We start from the raw sequence: 18,735 nt of genomic DNA, 5'->3' as shown, positions 1-18,735 counted from the left end.
ATTACTTGGGTTCCCAGGCTGCGTTGGTTTATGCCACCATGTTGCACATTGATATGGTAGCCTCCTCCTGCCTTTGGCTTGTTCCAATACTAGGCTATTGTGTATGGACGTTGCTGCAGCTCTGATTTCTACCCAGCACTCGGGAGTTCTTGCTGAGCAACACTTCAGTGCATTTACTTTTGCTGTCCTGCCTGTAATCATATTGATGGCTGGCTTGACATTCCCCAAACCCTGCGTTTGCAGTGGATTTTTAGTTCTCTTCTGGTATGTGTCATTCCTTCTTAAAGATAGTGTGTGGTGCACTGAAGCCACTGCTACTTCTTGCCTGACCAGTAATTAATTAAGAAGGGATCAGGACTGATAATACTCTGTAATCCCTTCTTTCAGATCATTTTGCTCAGTAATCCCTTTAATGCTAGCGACTCTGAAGGGTGACAGAAAGGAGGAGGAAAGAAGTCCTGATCAACCTGTCTCTCTCTCTTACGCTTTTTTTTTTTTTTTTTGCAAATTTCTTTTCTATCCTGGGCTGACTCTCTCCAAAAATTGAAGGTTTCAGCCCTGTGGAAGTACAAGTAACAGAGTTAAAGAAGATGTTGAACAGAGAGCAAAGAGTCAGACGTAAAAATGATGCACACAATTTTAACTAAGATTGCATTTCTAAGCATAATAGGAACTATATAGCATATCTGTAGGAGTTTATGTTGCAAACATTCTAGCCAGCAATGTCATAATATGCCCTTTTATTCCTCATCTCCTAATTCTGGAGCTGTGATAATCCTCCCAATGTGTGTCCAGTGATTGGATCTGGCTGCAATCAGTGCTGCAAGGAAACGACGGGTAACCCACACTCAGGTATAGGCAATCTGTTTTCACTGCTATTCCCCTTCTCCCTGAGTTTTCCTCTGCATTGTGAGTGCATGGGTTGCATTCATTGTGGGTATTCTATTTGTGCTTGTGTGTGTTGTAATCATGCTTGCTGTCATTCTGGCTTGTTATCATTCGGGCATTCCGGCATCCTATTGTGTAAGAAGATTTTTATATTTCCCTCTCAAGTTATCTTTGTTTTGTAATGTTCCTAGATCCCCCAAACAGTGTAGGTTTCAGTCCAGTTATGGACATGTTTCTCTCCAGCTGGGTGGTAAGATTGATGTCAACAACTCCTGTGAGACTAGGAGGGAAGGACAGCAACAGAAGGGATTCTTTCTCGTGTCTGGCGATTTCTGTGTGTCCGTTGGTCCAGTACTGGATATACATAAATGATTGCTAACAGAATTCTTAGAAAGTTTGGCGACTTCACTTTTCAATGCATTTTGCTTAAGCCCCAGAACATAGAGTGTATCTCACAGTAGCAACTCTTTATTCTAGGACAGAACAAGCCATGCGACAAATGCAAATGGATGGAAAAGTTTGACAGTTCTTCCCTCACAATATTTAACAAATGAAAGTGGTAATTTTGAAGTGCTCTAAGAACTCTTGATCTCCAGGCCTGTTGGCAACTGAGGGAATAATAGTTAATTCAACTAGCTATTGTCCAGCTTCAGCTGCTGCTAATGTCTTCAGATTCAGTACCTCTGGCCACATCAGAAGCAGCTACACGTTAATAATTAGATGGCTTCTGAGAGGGAAAAAGTGTCTAGGGAACTGCGTAACACTCTCAGGCAGCAAAATGGAGTCATGGGGCCCAGTGAGTATTTAGCACTGTTTCAAATGGACGTGAGGCATCCACAGAAGGAAAGCATGAGCTGAACAAACTAAGCCAATTGCTTCTTTGTCAATGTAACTGGTGGTGATGGTGATGATAACAGGCCTTCCTCCCTTCCCCTGGCTTTCACTTCATTGGGTACACCTTCTCTTTTGTTATAGATATGGTGTCCTCATCTTCAAGGTAAGTGGGAGAAAAGCATGCTGTTATAAAATGGTCATGTTATGGTTATTCCATAAAAACTGGAAGTAAAACAGTTTTATACCATGTAAACTAGGATTTGTGACATGGAAGATAAGGGGCAGCAATTTCACATGGAAAAGTCATTCCATTTTCCCTCAAGCACACAGCCTCATCCATCCACATTGGTGCTTCTCTGGCAGCCAATTGGAGAGATGCAGTCCGAGAGATTGTGGCAACTAAGTGGCTCTGAAGGGCCTTTTGGCTGATCAGAGATGCAATTATTAACCCTGACAGCCACAGACAAAGAACTCTCCAGAGTAGGCTTTACTGAGTTAAGGTGCCTTTGATGCAAACTTCTCTTCATCTCTCTTAAACAACAGATAAATCCTGTTTGGCCAGCTGAGGAAAGGCTAAATAATTCATTGCTAGGCATCTGATTGTCCATGTGGCTGGAAGCCTAAGCGAGAGAGGATATTGCTAAAGGCAAGGTGATGGGATTTCCTTTCTCCAGAGGCTGGACGGAGAGCTTATTCGTCTCTGTGAGGTGGACCAAGGACTGGGACTGATGAGCAGTTGTTTTCTCCCTCCTGACAGAAGCCGAATCCTTGTGCTGATTGATATACTGATCCCGAGACCATTTGCAATGGAAATCCCCAAATCCCCCTTCATTGTGTATTTAATAACACAGATGTCGGTAAAGTAAATGCCAGCTGATTATTGGAAAACATATTTACTGAGCACAAAAGAGGTTTCTAATCACCAAACACTGCTGATAAGCATTTCTGACATGGTTCTTTAGCCTCAGACGCAGGCTTGGTGAGCTTTGACTAAAGGGGGATTCCTTCCAGTGCCCATCCAAATTTAATCTTGGGGGCTTTCTGCACAAGGACCAATTTTGCTGAATGTTTGCAGTATGCAGAAACGCTATATTTAATAGTGAAATTTCGTCATTCCGCATACCTTTAATTCTAGTGGAATATTGAAGTCCCAGTAGCGTTGTATTCATTCCCCACATGTTTCCGGTCTTGCTAGAATGGCAACAAAGGAAGCGATATTTTTCCATGCTTCTTCCCGCCCCTGGCTGCCAATCAGACAGAACAGCCAATAAACTGTTGTGTTCATGCTCTCGAAAAGCCCCTTTCCCTTTAAAAACTGTTTTTTAAAAAGCCGAAAACACCAGTAGCAATGAATGTGTTCATTCGTAGCAACGAATATGTATTCATTCATTGTCTCAGAAAGACCTTTTTTGCTGGCGTAGGAGCAGGTGCTTAATCATTTACACGCTCTTCAAGTAACCCCCCCCCCCCCCCCCGCGATTTGTGGCCGAAATTATGGGCAGTGTCGAACAGGGGGCTGTATTGTGCTTGGGAACTTTAAAGACACTTGCAGTAGGGAGCTTTGTTTTACTCTTAAACACTTCTGTGGACGGACTTTCGCCGGAGAAGCCTCGCTCGTTCGTTGCTTTCCCCGGTCAAAGGAAAAAAAATGGCGATCGCTTCTCTGGAAGTTGGGGGGTGAGAGAGGGAGAGGGACATTCTACCGCTACATTGAGAATGCACATGTCTTTCGCTGGTTTGTTGCAGCTTGTGCTCAGAAGTGTAGCGGTTTTTTCGGGGGGAATCCACTTTTCCCGATTTCCCAAAAAGCACTACAACGAAGCGATTTTTGCGGGAGTGTTGCAGGAGTGTTGCAGATTGTGTACGACGTCATGCGGAATGTTGAATTAGTAGCATTTACCAAAGGTAAGACTTCTGCTACATTTAAGTTGTGCGGAATGGCCCTTGGTTACTAGTTGCTGAAACAGACGTAGTTCCATAACACTAGCCTAAAGAAATGCAGCCTAAAGAAATTTGCTTTATATGCCTGATCCTTTATTTCTATCTTCTAAAATGTGTGCCTTGTTTTAATAGTTGTGCTGAGGTCTATCCTCCAACAGCTGTGCATACAAGGCTCAGGGGTCAATGGAGGCCTTGTCCATTGCTTATTTATTTATCGATTGATTTTTGTGGCATGTGTGTTAATGTAGCCAGGGGATCCTAAGATTGTCTGGCAGCTGGACAAGAGGCTTTGGGAGGTGGTTTTGCCATTGCCTGTGCCACAACCCTGGAATTCCTTGGAGGTCTCTCTTCCAAGTGCTTAGTTTCAAAGATCTGATGGGATTTGGTTTGCCTGGGCTGTCCACTGATGACCCCCTGGGATGTTGCCAATTGTCATTCATAACAGGGGGCCTGTGCCTACCTTCCACATACTCAGTTGCCCCTCATGTTCTTCCTGGAAGAAAAGTATTTCAGTTCTCATGACAAGGGATGAATGCTGGGATGATATTTGAAGATCTTCCTTAAATGCGTTATAATGAAACTGGTCCTGTAGGGCAGGGGTAGTTAACCTGTGGTCCTCCAGATGTCCATGGACTGCAATTCCCATGAGCCCCTGCCAGCAAATGCTGGCAGGGGCTCATGGGAATTGTAGTCCATGGACATCTGGAGGACCACAGGTTGACTAGTGTAGGGGACATCACTGCATCCTGAAGGTAGCCCTAAAAATGTACGGTTTTATATATAATAAAGAATAAATGTAATATATATATATCTCACAGGGTAGTTATTATATCTCAGGGTAATTATATGAAGGGCAGTTATATCACAGGGTAGTTGTCTCACAGGGCAGTTATAAGGATACAAAAGAGGAGAGGAGTACAGTGGGGCATAAATGTACTGAAATCTCTAGAATTCAGCCTAGCCTGGAGAAAATTCAAATACCATCCCACAGCGGCAATTAGCAATTCCCTGGGTATGCAAGGAAGGGCTACACTATCACATCCCTTCCTGCCCACCCACTCATAAAATCAGCATTTCTGTGAGATGACTATCTAGCCTCTGCTTAAAAATTTCTAAAGGAGGGGAACTCACCATCTCCTGAGGATGCCTGTTCTCCTGAGGAACCGCTGTAACTGCCAGGAACTTCTTTCGGATATTTAGCCAAAACTTCTTTTGAATTAATTTCAACCCATTGGATCTGGTCCGCCCCTCTGGGGCAACCAAAAACAACTCTGCTCCATCTTCTATATGACGGCCCTTCAAGTATTTGAAGATGGCTATCATATCACCTCTTAGTCATCTTCTCTCCAGGCTAAACAGACCAAGCTCCCTCAACCTTTCCTCATACCACTTGGTCTCCAAATCCCTCACCACCTTTGTAGCCCTGTTCTGGGGGTGCCCAAAACTGAACACAGTACTCCAAGTGAGGTCTTACCAGAGCAGAGTAAAGTGGTAACATCATTTTGTGTGATCTGGACACTATACTTCTTTTAGTACAGTCCAAAATCCCATTTGCTGTTTTAGCCAGAGAGTCTCACTGCTGACTCATGTTCAGTGTATGGTCTACTAAGACCCCTAGATGTAAACTGCACGGAGCTTTTATTCCAACCCCAGATTGATTCAGTCCCTGCTCTCTACACAGAATGCAAATTCTTTTTGGATATGGGGTGATTTAAAATTTCCTTCTGCAGCAAGGATTGATCTGGAGTGACTCTACCTTTATTGTGCGATACCTTAGAGTGCATTTAACCCTCAATATTTAAAAGCTGTTCTGAATATGGGCTCTTCTCTGGTAGAGGACCCGTGATTGGCCATAGGTGGTCATGTGACAAACTTGCCTTAAAGGAGAAGACCCTAATTTCTCTCAACTTCTGTCGGTCCTGGATTTTTTCTCCCTTCTCTGCCTTTTTTGATCCTCTCCCACCCTCCACCCTTCAAGAAAAGAAAGAGGCTCCCTGCTTGGCTCCCCCCCCCATTCAAGAAAAGAAAGAAAGAGGCTTGGCTCTCCCCCCCCCTTCTGAACTACCCTAACCACATGCAGAACACTATCCTGTTTCAATGTGGGGGGGAGAGGAAAATCCGAGTTCAAAGCGACATGGAATAAACAAAGTAAGTGCAGACTCTGCTCTAGATCCTTTTTACACGTACTACTGCCAAGACAAGTCTCATCCATCCTATAGTGATGCATTTGATGTTTCTTACCTAAATGAAGAATTTTACATTTATCACTATTGAAATTCATTTTATTTATTTTAGCCCAATTTTCTAGCCTGTCAAGATCATCCTGTATTCTGATTCTGTCTTTTGGTGTGTTTGCTACCCGTCCCACTTTAGTGTTATTTGCAAATTTAATAAGCACCCCCCTATTCCTTCACTCAAAACATTTATAAACATGTTATAAACATTTATTAAAAAGAAAATGTTTAGGAACATACCTTTAACACAGCACAGGTTTAAGCAAAAGAATCCAAAAGAAATTGGGTAAAACATAATCTTTCTATCTGATGTTTAAAATAGAGTAGGCTCCTTGCTAAACAGGTTACAAGTTCCTATTGCATATTCATAATCTCACCCAGCAACTGCATGGTCCAAGATGGCTGCCCACCTACTCTCAAATCAGGGCAACAGTTAGCAGGCAAAACATACACACACACCTCTGGTTCAAGGGGTACTCACCCACTCCTGGGTCCCCCAGATAATTCTGGAAATAAGACATTTGCCTTCTACAGGAAGCTGCTTTGTGTCCCTTGTCATTCTGGGAACAACATGTTAATTTCTGTCCTCCTGTGCCCGCAACTAGAAGGGGGTGAAGCTTGGAGAATCACTTTGTTTCCTGACTAGTCGATTTGCACCCAAATGAAGAGCAGTCGGTGCTTTTCCTTCCTTCCATGTCAAGTAGTCATTTTAAAATCTTGCTATCACTACATCTTACAACAACTTTGTGAGGCAGGTTAGGCTGAGAGAGAGAGAGAGAGAGAGAGAGAGAGAGAGAGAGAGAGAGAAGGAAACCAATCCAAAATCACAAAGCAAGATTCCAGTGCTAAGTGGGGATTTAAATCTGAGTCTTCATGGTCTGAATTTGAGCCAGTACTTAACTCTATATACAAAACATATATCAATACAACAAATCCCATAATAAAACAACTTCTGTAAAGTACAATACACAAAACTTCCTACGAAGAATCAAAAGGTCCAACTTCAAGGGAAAAAAAATAAAAAGTCCCAAAGGCCTCCAAAACAGAACCAGAAAACAAGAATATCATCAAAGTGCAATCACAAAAACATACTCCAGAAAGTCAGCCCCCATAGGCTCGGTGGGAAAGAACTGCCTGAGGTTAATTTCCTGCAGATAGGAGAGGGTGTGAGAGAGTGGATTACTTTAAACCATCACATCAATGTGATGATTTTATTTTTACTAACATATTTATATCAGTTCTTTCCCCAAGGGCCATGGCAGAGGAAAGATTTTGACCAATAACACCCTGGATTATCCTGCTCCTTCTCTTAGCTACCATGCTACAACAGCTCCAACAAAGATCTCTGCCATCACCATCTGATCTCTGCCTCATTCTGTACAGAAGGGTTGGAGAGCCAGTATGGTGTAGTGGTGTGATTAATAAAAAAGTAATTAAAAAGACTCATTTAGGAAAGGGAAGGAGGACCTTATAACCAAGGAGGAATATCAACAAATAACCAGTGTTTGTAGGGAGAGTGTTAGTATGAGCTTAGAATATCAAGAAATGGATATGCTAGGACCATTGTGGGGACATTGTAACTGGTGATGAGGAGAGGGCCGAACTACTCAATTCCTCCTTCTCAGTCTTCTCCTGTGAGGGAAATAGTGCTCAATGTGGCAAAAATGTAACACAACATGGGGGATGGGAATGGTGGCCTAGGATCACTGTAAGGGGAGTCCATAAACACCTAGTTTCTTTAAATGAAACCAAATCTTCTGGGCCAGATGAATTGCATCCAAGGGTACTAAAAGAATTTGCAGATGTAATTTCTTAGCCTCAGTCCATTATTTTTGACACTTCTTGGAGAACAGATGAAGTGCCAGAAGATTGGAGGCCGGCAAATGTTGTCCACATCTTCAAGAAGGGGAAAAAAGGAGGATCCAGGTAACTATCGACCCATCAGCTTGATGTCTATAGCTGGCAACATTTTAGAAAAAATCACCAGTTGGTGCTGTTGGTAAACATTTACCAACGAGAAGTCCTTTGAACAGACCAAAAGGGTTATTAGAGATGGGTGCCATAACCTCTGATTTCTGTACTGAAATTTATCTGGACAAGGTTTGTGTCCAGTGATACCGTTAAGATCAACAAAGTTTAATCCATGTGAAAGCTTATACTTTGAATAGCACTTTGTTGGTCCTAAAGGTGGCACTGGACTCAAACTTTGTTCTGCTGCTTCAGACCAACAGGGCATCCCACCTGAATGTAATTTACCTGCTTAGTGGTGCTGCCTGAGGAACTAGTGTGGTGAAACTAGATAACAAACAAGTTAATTGCAGGGGGAAAGTTTTGATGGACCAAGATGGCATCATCCTTGTGGGTGAACCGCTCAGTGCGTCTGCTTTAAGATATTTCAGTCTCTCCCCTGAAATGTAATCAGTTCATACAAGAATCAAAAGAAATAACTCTCGCAAGAGCCTGAGGAATATTTTTAACGGCGATGCTGTCTATATGCTATCAGACTCTTTTTGCTCTGTTTGTTTATCATGTTTTCTGATATCTTTACAGTTCACCTTCTTCCCATGAACTTTTGTTAACTTGGGGAATGCGGGTAACTTTGCAACATAATCAGCTTCTTGGGCTGCAGACAGTTCAGCTCTGAATCTGTCTAGAAGTATTTTCAAGCATTTTTACTTGAAGCGCTGTGCAGAATGCTTGTTATCCCAATCACATGGATGCTTCAATTAAGAGTAACATTCAAGTGCGTTAGAACTGCATTCCATCTTTTAACTTTATTCCCCCCAACCCTTCCTTAGAGGATTAAGCTAGTCAAGATGTGTGTGAACATACATGATTGCATTTCCTGGATTCTTTCAAACATTACCGGAGCTCCCATTTGAAGGGGAAGTAAAGTCTCTACCAAGTCACTGCATTAAAGTTCATACTTGTGCCCCCCCCTCCAAAAAAAAAAAGGATGTGAAAGTGAACATTTAAGATGAGCGCACAGAATCCTCTTCTTCCTCCTTGCTGACAGTTAAGACCTTAAGTGTGTTTTATAATATAGGTCACTGAAAGTAGAGCACAGGCTTATATGTTTCATTTTACATCACTTAAAAAAATCAGTCTTATCTGATAGGTTTTTGGAAGAAAGAAAGTCCCCCCCCCCCTGCTGTCAGCTACTGCTTTGCAATTGAAGAAAGGAACTGTGCACAGAATAAAACGTTCTGCTTTGGCTTGAACCTTCCAGCAGGGTCAAGTTTCCCCATCGCCATAATGAGATCTTGTTAGGAAATCCAGAACAGTGAGTCATGCTCTTTTTCCTTGGATCTTGGCATTTCAAGTAACGGGTGGTTGAGGGGAGTTGTGAAGTGGGGTGGAAAGAGGAAAATCTTGAAGGGTTAGATGTTTCCTACCTAAGGCTTCAACGTGCAACAAAAGAAAGAAAGTACTATTGCAGAAAGGAAGCGTGTGTATGCGCGGGGTGCGTGTGTGTGACAACAGAAGTATATGGAACTTTTACTGCCTAACTTTTGTTTTACTCTTTTGTTACACTTTAGCTCAAGGTTTAGGTTGTCAGAGGCATGAGGTCTGAAGTGTAGACGGAATAAGTCTACGACCTTCAATTATGCCAGTAATAAATAGATATTTAGTGGCATTTAAATTAAAGAAATAAGGATCAGCTGCAAGCTCTTTTCCATTAGAGAGGAATAAGGGTTCCCTGTTGTTAAAGCTGAAGCGAGAACAGGCTGCTTGCCAGGAGCTATTTGAAAGGCAGGTGAGAGTTTTCTGAAGTCAGAAATATCAATTCTACTTTAAATTGAAGTGTGTTAAATAAAGACGCTGTAGAGCTAATAAGGCCAGGACTGTACTACAGAACCGTTGTTGAAGGAACAGGTATGCTGCTTTGTCCATCACTACAAACCCCCATTCAGGTGTGGCTGCAGGCCTCAGTGTCTTTGAAAGGGCAGAGAAAACTCCAGGCAGGATGTTCCTTGTGAATGTGCCTCATTAAAACTCCTGCAGAGTTTGCGGTAGTTAGCAGCAGTTAAACACACGAGATTCATGGCCGAGAGAGCAGAGATGGTCAGTCTGCAACTGAAAAAAATAAGCTAAGCTGTGTCCCGCATAATAGCTGCAATGTGACTTCTAGATGGCCCTGGCCGAGAGGGGGTCATGGTTTTTGGAACTTCATATAGTTGTGTGGAAAAGACAAGGAAAACTCCACCTGCTTGGAAATCCCTCTTCCTTACCCTGCTGTTAAAAGTGAGGGAAAGAGCTTTGCCATCCCCTGTACTTGGGCACCATGTGGCATTTTCAGGGAGCCCATGTTCAGGGTAGATGCAGTTCTTTGCTATCCACCCACGCGTCTGTCCCCTTTCTTCTGTCATCGTTTAATTTGTGCTGTCAAATTGCAGCGGACTTAAGGCTACCCCATGAAGTTTTCAAAGCAAGAGATGAATAGAGAGGTCGTTTGCCATTGCCTGCCTCTTACCTGCAACTTTCTTGGTGCTCTTCTAACCAAGAACGAACCAGGGTTGACCCCACTTAGCTTCCTAGATTTGATGAGACTGGGGAAGCCTGGCCTTTGAGACTTGGGCAAGATGCCAGCCAGCCACACAGGGAGAGGGAGCGGCTCCTGGCAGCGGCAGCAGCGGGGGAGGAGGAGGCGGGGAGAGGCCTGGCGAGGCCTGGCTTCCTGAGGCTGAGGCAGGAGGCATTGCAGAGAGTTGGGCTGGCCCCTAGGCATTCCCAGGCCCAGGGGCGGCTCTCCAATGCCTCGGCCGCCGGCGGGGGGCCTCATCGCCAGCTCTGGGCCCAGCAACACCTTATGAGGCATTCCCGAGCCCAGGGGCGGCTCTTTGATAGCTTGGCTGCTGGCAGGAGGCCTCTCCGCCGCACCTGGGCCCGACAACACCTCGCAAGACATTCCCAAGCCCAGGGGCAGCTCTCTGCCCGCTGGGCTCTCCACTGTCCCTGGGCTTGCAAACAGCTCACGCCTTCCGTGACCCAGGGGCGGCTCTTCACCACCCCTGCTTTCTGCCAGTCTGCCTCTCCAGCTCTAGCTGCCAGGACCTGCCAGGTAAGCTGCATGGGCGGGCTCTCCTTCCCTTACTCCTTATCCCTTTTCAAAGCCCATTTTCCATTAATGGGCTTTGAAGCTAGTCTCCAGGCTACATCAACCCTCCCAGTCAATGGTGTCCCTCTTTACCAAACTTAAAATCTAGTCACCTTACATTACAACAATCCTGTGAAGTTGGTGAGGCTGAAAGAGGCAGCCTGGAAGGCTTGAGTGCAACATGGGGATATGATCTGTTCCTCCTTCTAACTGCAACATGCTTGTACTTTCGCCATCTGTTTTCTCATTCAGCAGGAAGGTTAGAAGCATAAGATGACTTATATCCTTGGCTAATTTTGAAGAAATATATGAGAATGGAGAACTGAAGATAGAGGATGGACACAGTCGTGTATTCTTGCCTTCCCTTCTTGGGGATTTTTGCAGCCCAGCTTCTGCAATGAAGTTTTTGGGTCCCAACCGATTTACCCTATGGCTATGGGGAGTTATGCTAAGCCTAAGGTTGCTAGTTTTAGGTTGGGAAATGCTTGGAGATTTTGAGGGTGGAGTCGGGAGTGGGTGGGATTTGGGGCAGGGAGGAACCTCTGGAGATGAGCTATAATTCCAGGGGAACCCCAGGTCCCCCTGGGGACTGGCATCCCTAGCCAGTTGCAAGTTGTTGAGGCCAACTCAAGTCCTCAGGAACTTTCAGCCTCCCTAGTGAACGTCATAACATGTATCTGACCAATTGCACTATGATTGCCTTCAGGCATGGCAAGTCAGCACTGCGGTTAACAAAAGTGCCGCCCTGCTTCAGAGACACTGCATTTATTCCTGCCCAAATAATACATGTTTCTAATCATTCATCCACCTTTAACTTTGTTAGTCTCTCTTTGAGTTCTTTCTCTCAGTTATGTTTTAATTCACAGTTCCCTCCTATACTGCTGGCAGTTCACCAAAATTAAGGAGGGGAGGGGGAATCCAGAAAGCACAAATTAACACATAAATGCAGAAAAGTGTCACACAGGGACAGCTACTGCATGTTAATTAAATACCATGAGATTCACACCAAGATATTCATTAGAGCATTTAAATTAACCAATAACCAATTGCTGTTTTGTTTAATATATAGTAATTACTGCAGCTGGACATATTTTGACTGAGATGTAATATGGCTTTATTCATTTCCCCACGCTGAAGATTATTAGAACCTCTCTAACATGATAATGAGCCTCTTGTGGCGCAGAGTGGTAAGGCAGCTGTCTGAAAGCTTTGCCCATGAGGTTGGGAGTTCGATCCCAGCAGCCGGCTCAAGGTTGACTCAGCCTTCCATCCTTCCGAGGTCGGTAAAATGAGTACCCAGCTTGCTGCTGGGGGGTAAACGGTCATGACTGGGGAAGGCACTGGCAAACCACCCCGTATTGAGTCTGCCATGAAAACGCTAGAGGGCGTCACCCCAAGGGTCAGACATGACTCGGTGCTTGCACAGGGGATACCTTTACCTTTACCTTTAACATGATAATACCTCTGCAATCATGTATAGGCAGTGCCAGCCTTAGGATCTTGCTGACATGAGAAAGCATTAAAAGGGCAGCCTTGCCACACTGGATTTTGTGCCATGTTTTGGTGTCTGCCCTGCCTTTCAGTCAATACCAGCTATGGAGAGTTTGATACTTTTCTGCCAGCCAGCCAGCCAGCCAGCCAGCCAGCCTGGCGAGGCCTGGCTTCCTGAGGCTGAGGCAGGAGGCACTGCAGAGAGTTACAGTGCCAGATACTTCTCTCACCCAGATACTTCTCTCTCCCCCCCCTCTCATCATGTCCATTGAGGTGCCACTGGGAATGTTAAGTTCCAATAATTGTAATGGCAGCAAAAGACCTATACCTTACAAAGTGTTTGCTCTAGTAAGCAATTATTTTTAGTAGTGACCCACTGAATGTGTGTACATGAGGAGGGGGCAAAGTCTTTTTGCAGCCTTTTCCCTTCATTTTCTTGCCACTTGAGATGAGAGGACTGGAGCCATGAGGGACAGAGCAGACCATAGTAAGAGAATAAAGCCTGCCCGTTCTCGCCTCGATTTGCCTGCCGCTCCAGAGCCTCTTGTGGCGCAGAGTGGTAAGGCAGTGGTCTGAAAGCTTTGCCCATGAGGCTGGGAGTTCAATCCCAGCAGCCGGCTCAAGGTTGACTCAGCCTTCCATCCTTCCGAGGTCGGTAAAATGAGTACCCAGCTTGCTTGCTGGGGGGTAAACGGTAATGACTGGGGAAGGCACTGGCAAACCACCCCGTATTGAGTCTGCCAAGAAAACGCTAGAGGGCGTCACCCCAAGGGTCAGACATGGCTCGGTGCTTGCACAGGGGATACCTTTACCTTTACCTTTTACCAGCTTTCCCAGAAGCAGAAGGAGGGAAGGGATAGATTACAGAAGGGAGGTCTTCTCTCTCTGGTGGAGCCAGAACGGTGTGCCTCTTTCTCTCCCAGATTCCAGACAGGAAGAAGAAAAATCAGTTCTCTGCCTGAAGAGCCCCATATAGGATTGCCCTTCCCGCCCAATGTCATGTGAAGGTGGCCAGGGAAGGAGATACTAAGACGTAGCTGGAAGGCTCGCCAGGAAGGACAGTTCTTGCCAACAGGAGGCCATGACTGGGGCAGGGGTAGAATTTCCCGAAGAAATGTCTGTAGCCATAGATCTTGGCTAGGAGAACCCCCCCCCCCGCCTCCGGTGAATGCCACATGTTAAACTGATACACAGAAAAGACTTTGGTGTGGGAAGGCTTGTTATTCGGCATCCTTGTGCCTTGCAGTGGATGATAGTTTTCCAAACTGACCAAGGACCCGCTGTCATTTTGTTCATTTTTGGCTGGATTATTTTCACACAGTGGTTTCTACCACTGCTTTCAAAAGCACAGAAAACTTCAGACCTGCTCTGGATTAAAAACAATTCTGTTTAATCTGCCTCTCTTTCTCACTGTCTTCAGTGCCTCCCCCGCCCCACTTTACATGCTGGATCTTTAAACAGTGCAATCTAAGCAGCCCAGCATTTCTGATGCCCAATTTAATGCTAAGCTATAAATTGAAGAATCAAAATTGCTTAGGATGATGAAACTCTGGTCATGGATTAGGGACTTTGGACCAAACAGACCTAGAAATGGAACTCAGCGACTGGACTAAATCAATTTGATTCACCTAAAGGGCAAAACTACCATTCAAATGCATGCAGCTGAGAAGGGCAGGAGCTCCCATTACCATGCACCTAAATGGTGGACGAGACATTCAAAAGTGCAGGCTGACCTTTTCTAGATGAAAGGTCCCAAGTTCTCACTTGACTCCCCGTCTGCCTCTTTTATTGCCTTTCCCCTTCATCCCACCTCCCTTCTCTTCACTCCATCAATGTTTTTAGGCTCTGGAGTCAATGACGCTACAGAAGAAGCAATCTCTTTTAATATAGAAACCTAAGACAGAGGAGAGCAGGTACTATGCATAATTAGTCACCCCTGTGTGAGATCAAGAAGAGTTTTTCAACAGCTCACTAGGAGAGGAGGATGCATTGCATTAGTGCGCTCTTAGGTTACTTTCAAACATGCAGAACAGACAGCTAGGATAGAACAGGCTGTGCCAAGCTGGTATTTTCAAAATCCCTTTGAATCTGTTGAAACTGGACAGTCTCAGCTAACATCTCTGCATTACTTCTGAGGTTGTGTCTGATGAACTTCAGTGTACCTAAACGCACCAGTACTGCATGCATTCAGCATTCTGTTGGCCACTATCCAGCAGGATATTTGTACTTGCAGACTCCATTGAAGTGAATAAGAACTGTGCATATAGCATGCCATACAGCTTCCATTCCTTCTAGTGTTAAAATATAGCCTGTTTATGCTGGAAGCATCCTTCATGGTGCAGTGGGAAATCTGCATTCAAGATTTTGTAGAGAACATCACTTATTCATGGATGTTTCTATATTTTCTACCGTTTTTTCATTTTAGAAACATGCCAGATCCACACAACTTTGTAAAACTAAGCACTGTTAACTCCACACTGGGGCTTTACTTTTTATTGATTGCTTTGCCTTCCTTTGCCCCCCCACACCTTTGTAAAGATCTATACACTTTCCCCAAAATGCAAGAGATGATACTGTTCTTATTAATGGAAGTACGTCTAGGAAAAGTGTGGAGAAGTGTGGATGGATTAGCTTATGAAAAATGTTTTGTAAAAGGAAAATGAAGAATTTCTAGTCACGTGTACATGTTCAGATATGTGCCTTGATTAATAATTTGTAATATTATAGAACTCCATTAATTTCCCCCAGTTCTCATTAGTTGTGATAATGATGTTAAAGCCCAGGTTGCATTTGCCTCGGCTTTTGATTAGTTACCATCTGACCACACGTCCTGAACTGCTGCTGGGAAACTCAATAGCAGAATGGCCAGGATCCAAGCAGCCTTTGCATGGGTGATGCAGGGAAGAGAGGGTTCCCTTTGACCACCCAGATGGCTAGGCTAGGGATCATAGGACTTGCATGGGCAAAAGACATGGGCAGCAGGGATTGTGGTAAAGAGAGGGATTTGGGGGAAATTGAGTAGGAAGGCTGGCTGGATCCAACCACTTCCAGCTAGTCACTTAGATCTTGCTTTGGTAGGGCAGTCTCACCCAGGGTGTAAACTGCACGGAGCTTTTATTCCAATCCCAGATCGATTCAGTCCCTGCCCTCTACACAGAAAGCGATTTCCGTTTGGATTTGGGGCGATTTAAATTTTCCTTCTGCAGCAAGAAGGACTGATCCAGAGTGACCCTACCTTTATTGTGCGATATCTTACAGTGCTTTTAATCCTCAATATCTGGATTGGGAAAGAAAGCTCTGTGGTAGAGAACCTCTGATAGGCTACACCTGGTCATGTGACATGCTTGCCTTAAAGGAGAAGCCCCTAATTTCTCTCAACTTCTCTCGGTCCTGGATTTTTCCTCCCTCCTCTGCCTTTTTCGATCCTCTCCCCCACCCCTCCAAGAAAAGAAAGAGGCTCCCTGCTTGGCTCCTCTCCCCCCCCCCCCCTTCAAGAAAAGAAAGAAAGAAGCTTGGCTCTCCCCCCCACCTTCTGAACTACCTTAACCACATGCAGAAGACTTTCCTGTTTCAATGGGGGGGGGGGAGAGGAAGACCCGAGTTCAAAGTGATCTGAATTCAACAGGATTGACAATGGAATAAAGAAAGTAAGTGCAGACTCTGCCCAGGTGTAGAGTTTGACCCTTGTTCGCTTCAGGGTATATCTCCACATAGGGTTTTAGTGTCTGAAAGCACAAACAGTCCCAGTTGGACCATCACAGGAGCCTTGCACACACCCAAAGGACAAGCCCCTGACAGAGTTGCCACTTTTCATTCCATTGCTACACTGCAGCGCAAGCAATTGTTAGCTATCAGACTTCCGCCTGTCATGCTGGCACAAGAACTCTGCTACAAATAAAGACAGCAGCTCTAGCTGTTGCCCCAAATTAGAATGCTCAATTCTCTGATTTATTGTCTCCCCAAATTATGTTGATTACATGTCTCCTTGGTAAACAACTGAGGGTTTGCAAATTAACAGTCTCACAGGATGCAGGCTCTGCAAGCAGACAGGTCCAGTCCAAATCTCCCTATTCTGGCTTGTCTTGTGTCTTTTATCACCCTTTGTATCTCTTCTTGCTCCTTCCTTTCTCTCCACTACAGAGTGGATTTACATTCAGACTTAATCACTGTGTTTTCTTTATTCTGAGAACATTGACAGCCCCGAAGCAACAGCACCATTCCCACCCGCCCTCAAAAAGGGAGTCTGGAGATGGTGCCCTGTTGAGAGCTAAAAGATGGCAGTGGTGGAGACGTTGACATAGGAGAATGCGGCAGTGTGAGTGCTTGTTATTGGATGTTTGTGGCCCAGCCAGAGATATTTGGAATTCAGATTTCTGTGACATGTGTGGAAATGTCTTTATATTATATGTTTAGGGCTACAATTGCACTCATGCTTACAGAGTAAATGACATTGAATCCTGTGGGCTTTTCCACATGGGTTTTTGTTGTTGCTGTTGGTTTTGGTTTATCTCCTCATTTCCTTGTGGATTTTTGTGCCTTTTGTTTTTGCTTCATTTTTCTGTTTCTTATTTTTTTCCTCCCTAGTTCTTTTGAGAACACTGTCATCCTGATGTTTTTTCTGGAAGCCAATTCTGACTCGTCTTTTCCCTCACATTTAATGTCAGTTTTCTTCGTCCCAAATACATTGATGATTGGACTGTCGTAGTCAAACCTCTCCCTCTCCCTCTCCCCCCTGCCCTGAAGATGAGTGGCTTCATTTTCTTTTACAGCAGCACTAAAATGCCAATATATTGCTAGTGTTGTGACAATAGGCTTAGCAGGTGCTCTGCATTCCCAGCATTCATAAAGAAAAGTAAGTCTCTAACCCTCCCCTTGCAGGATAATAAGGGAAAAGGCATATCTCTGAGAGGGGTGGGTGGGAGATTTACTTTTAAAAATTGAAAGCTGAGAATTCAGAATACTTAAAAAAAATTCAGTTGAGAATGAGCTGAGCCTGTTGTTACAACACACTAGTGATATAGATTTTAGCGTCATTCTTTTTTAAAGGAGGGTGCTAAGATGCCACCAATTTCTTGAAAATCCTCATTATTGAAGGCATGTGTGGAAGAAAATAAACTCCACAATTGTGATGATGCAGAGGAATGGCAGATGTGAGGAAGAACCATAGAATCACAGAATCATAGACTAATAGAGTTGGAAGGGACCTCATGGGTCATCTAGTCCAACCCCCTGCACTATGCAGGACACTCACATCCCAATCGCTCATCTACTGTAACGTGCCACCCGTTTGCCTTCACAGAATCAGCCTCTCTGTCAGATGGCTATCTAGCCTCTGTTTAAAAATTTCCAAAGATGGAGAACCCACCACCTCCTGAGGAATCCTGTTCCACTGAGAAACCGCTCTGTCAGGAACTTCTTCCAAATGTTTAGATGGAATTGCCCTAACCATTTCTATTGCTTGAGATTCAGAAGATTCCTCAGGGACATAATCCTGATTAATCATGTATAGGATGTTCCCAGGTTTGCAGTCCGATCTTGTGCTGTTTTTATTCTCCCAAGGGATCATTTGTTACTGAACAAATGTGGTAGTAGTACTGTGCAAAAGGAAAGGGGGGAAGTGATCCGATCTGAAGCACTGTTTTGTCAGAATTTTGTTTCGTTTGGCAAGCCTAAACTTCATTCTCTCTCCCTCGGCACTTGAGGTGCCCCCTTCTCTGCCCCAAAATACAAAAGAATCATATAAAGTTATAAATCCGTTAAAATTGAAAGGTTGGAGATGCTAGGCAAGAACATCGTTTATCCACAGGCCTACAAAACTTTTAGTGCAACACATGTGGTTATACTCGTTTGTTTTGTAGCCATGGCCAATCTCAGGATGACAAATACCTTCTCGTTAACATATTCTTTTGGTCTTTCATGTATTAACTTCATATAACTTGGTCTGAACGACTGTAATAAAGTTTGGATCTGAATCTGAAGCTTAGAAGTCTGCGCAAATTTAACAGCCCACTGCAAGTGTTTCTGATTATTAATAGTAATTAATTAATCAGTAATCCCAGTCTGCAGCAAGAATGTATAGCTCCCAGGTATTTCAGTGTGGGCTGGGAAGGCTGAGTGTAACACAGACTTTGCCCGTGGGCTTTTGTTGCTCCTGGGTACCGGATCATTACGCTCCAGGGTTCTTCAGTCTGCACGTGCTCCCCCCCCCCCTTGCCTGCAGTGCTGAGAATCCTGGGGGGCGGGACAAGA

The 18,735-nt window shown here is 44.4% G+C and overlaps 1 long non-coding RNA gene across 1 annotated transcript in view; it reads left to right on the top strand.

The window, feature by feature from the left end:
* Nucleotides 1-10,611: 10,611 nt before the first annotated feature.
* The window catches only part of LOC143831095 (uncharacterized), a 172,335-nt gene continuing 164,211 nt past the window's right edge, over nt 10,612-18,735 (top strand). The window contains exon 1 of the long non-coding RNA XR_013228711.1: nt 10,612-10,959. This is a non-coding gene — a long non-coding RNA (uncharacterized LOC143831095). The remainder of the gene's footprint in view (nt 10,960-18,735) is intronic.

The sequence above is a fragment of the Paroedura picta genome, chromosome 3 (genome assembly GCF_049243985.1).
Source record: "Paroedura picta isolate Pp20150507F chromosome 3, Ppicta_v3.0, whole genome shotgun sequence".
NCBI lineage: Eukaryota > Metazoa > Chordata > Lepidosauria > Squamata > Gekkonidae > Paroedura > Paroedura picta.
Note: the sequence above shows the minus strand (reverse complement) of the source record. Positions and strands in the feature narration are given on the sequence as shown.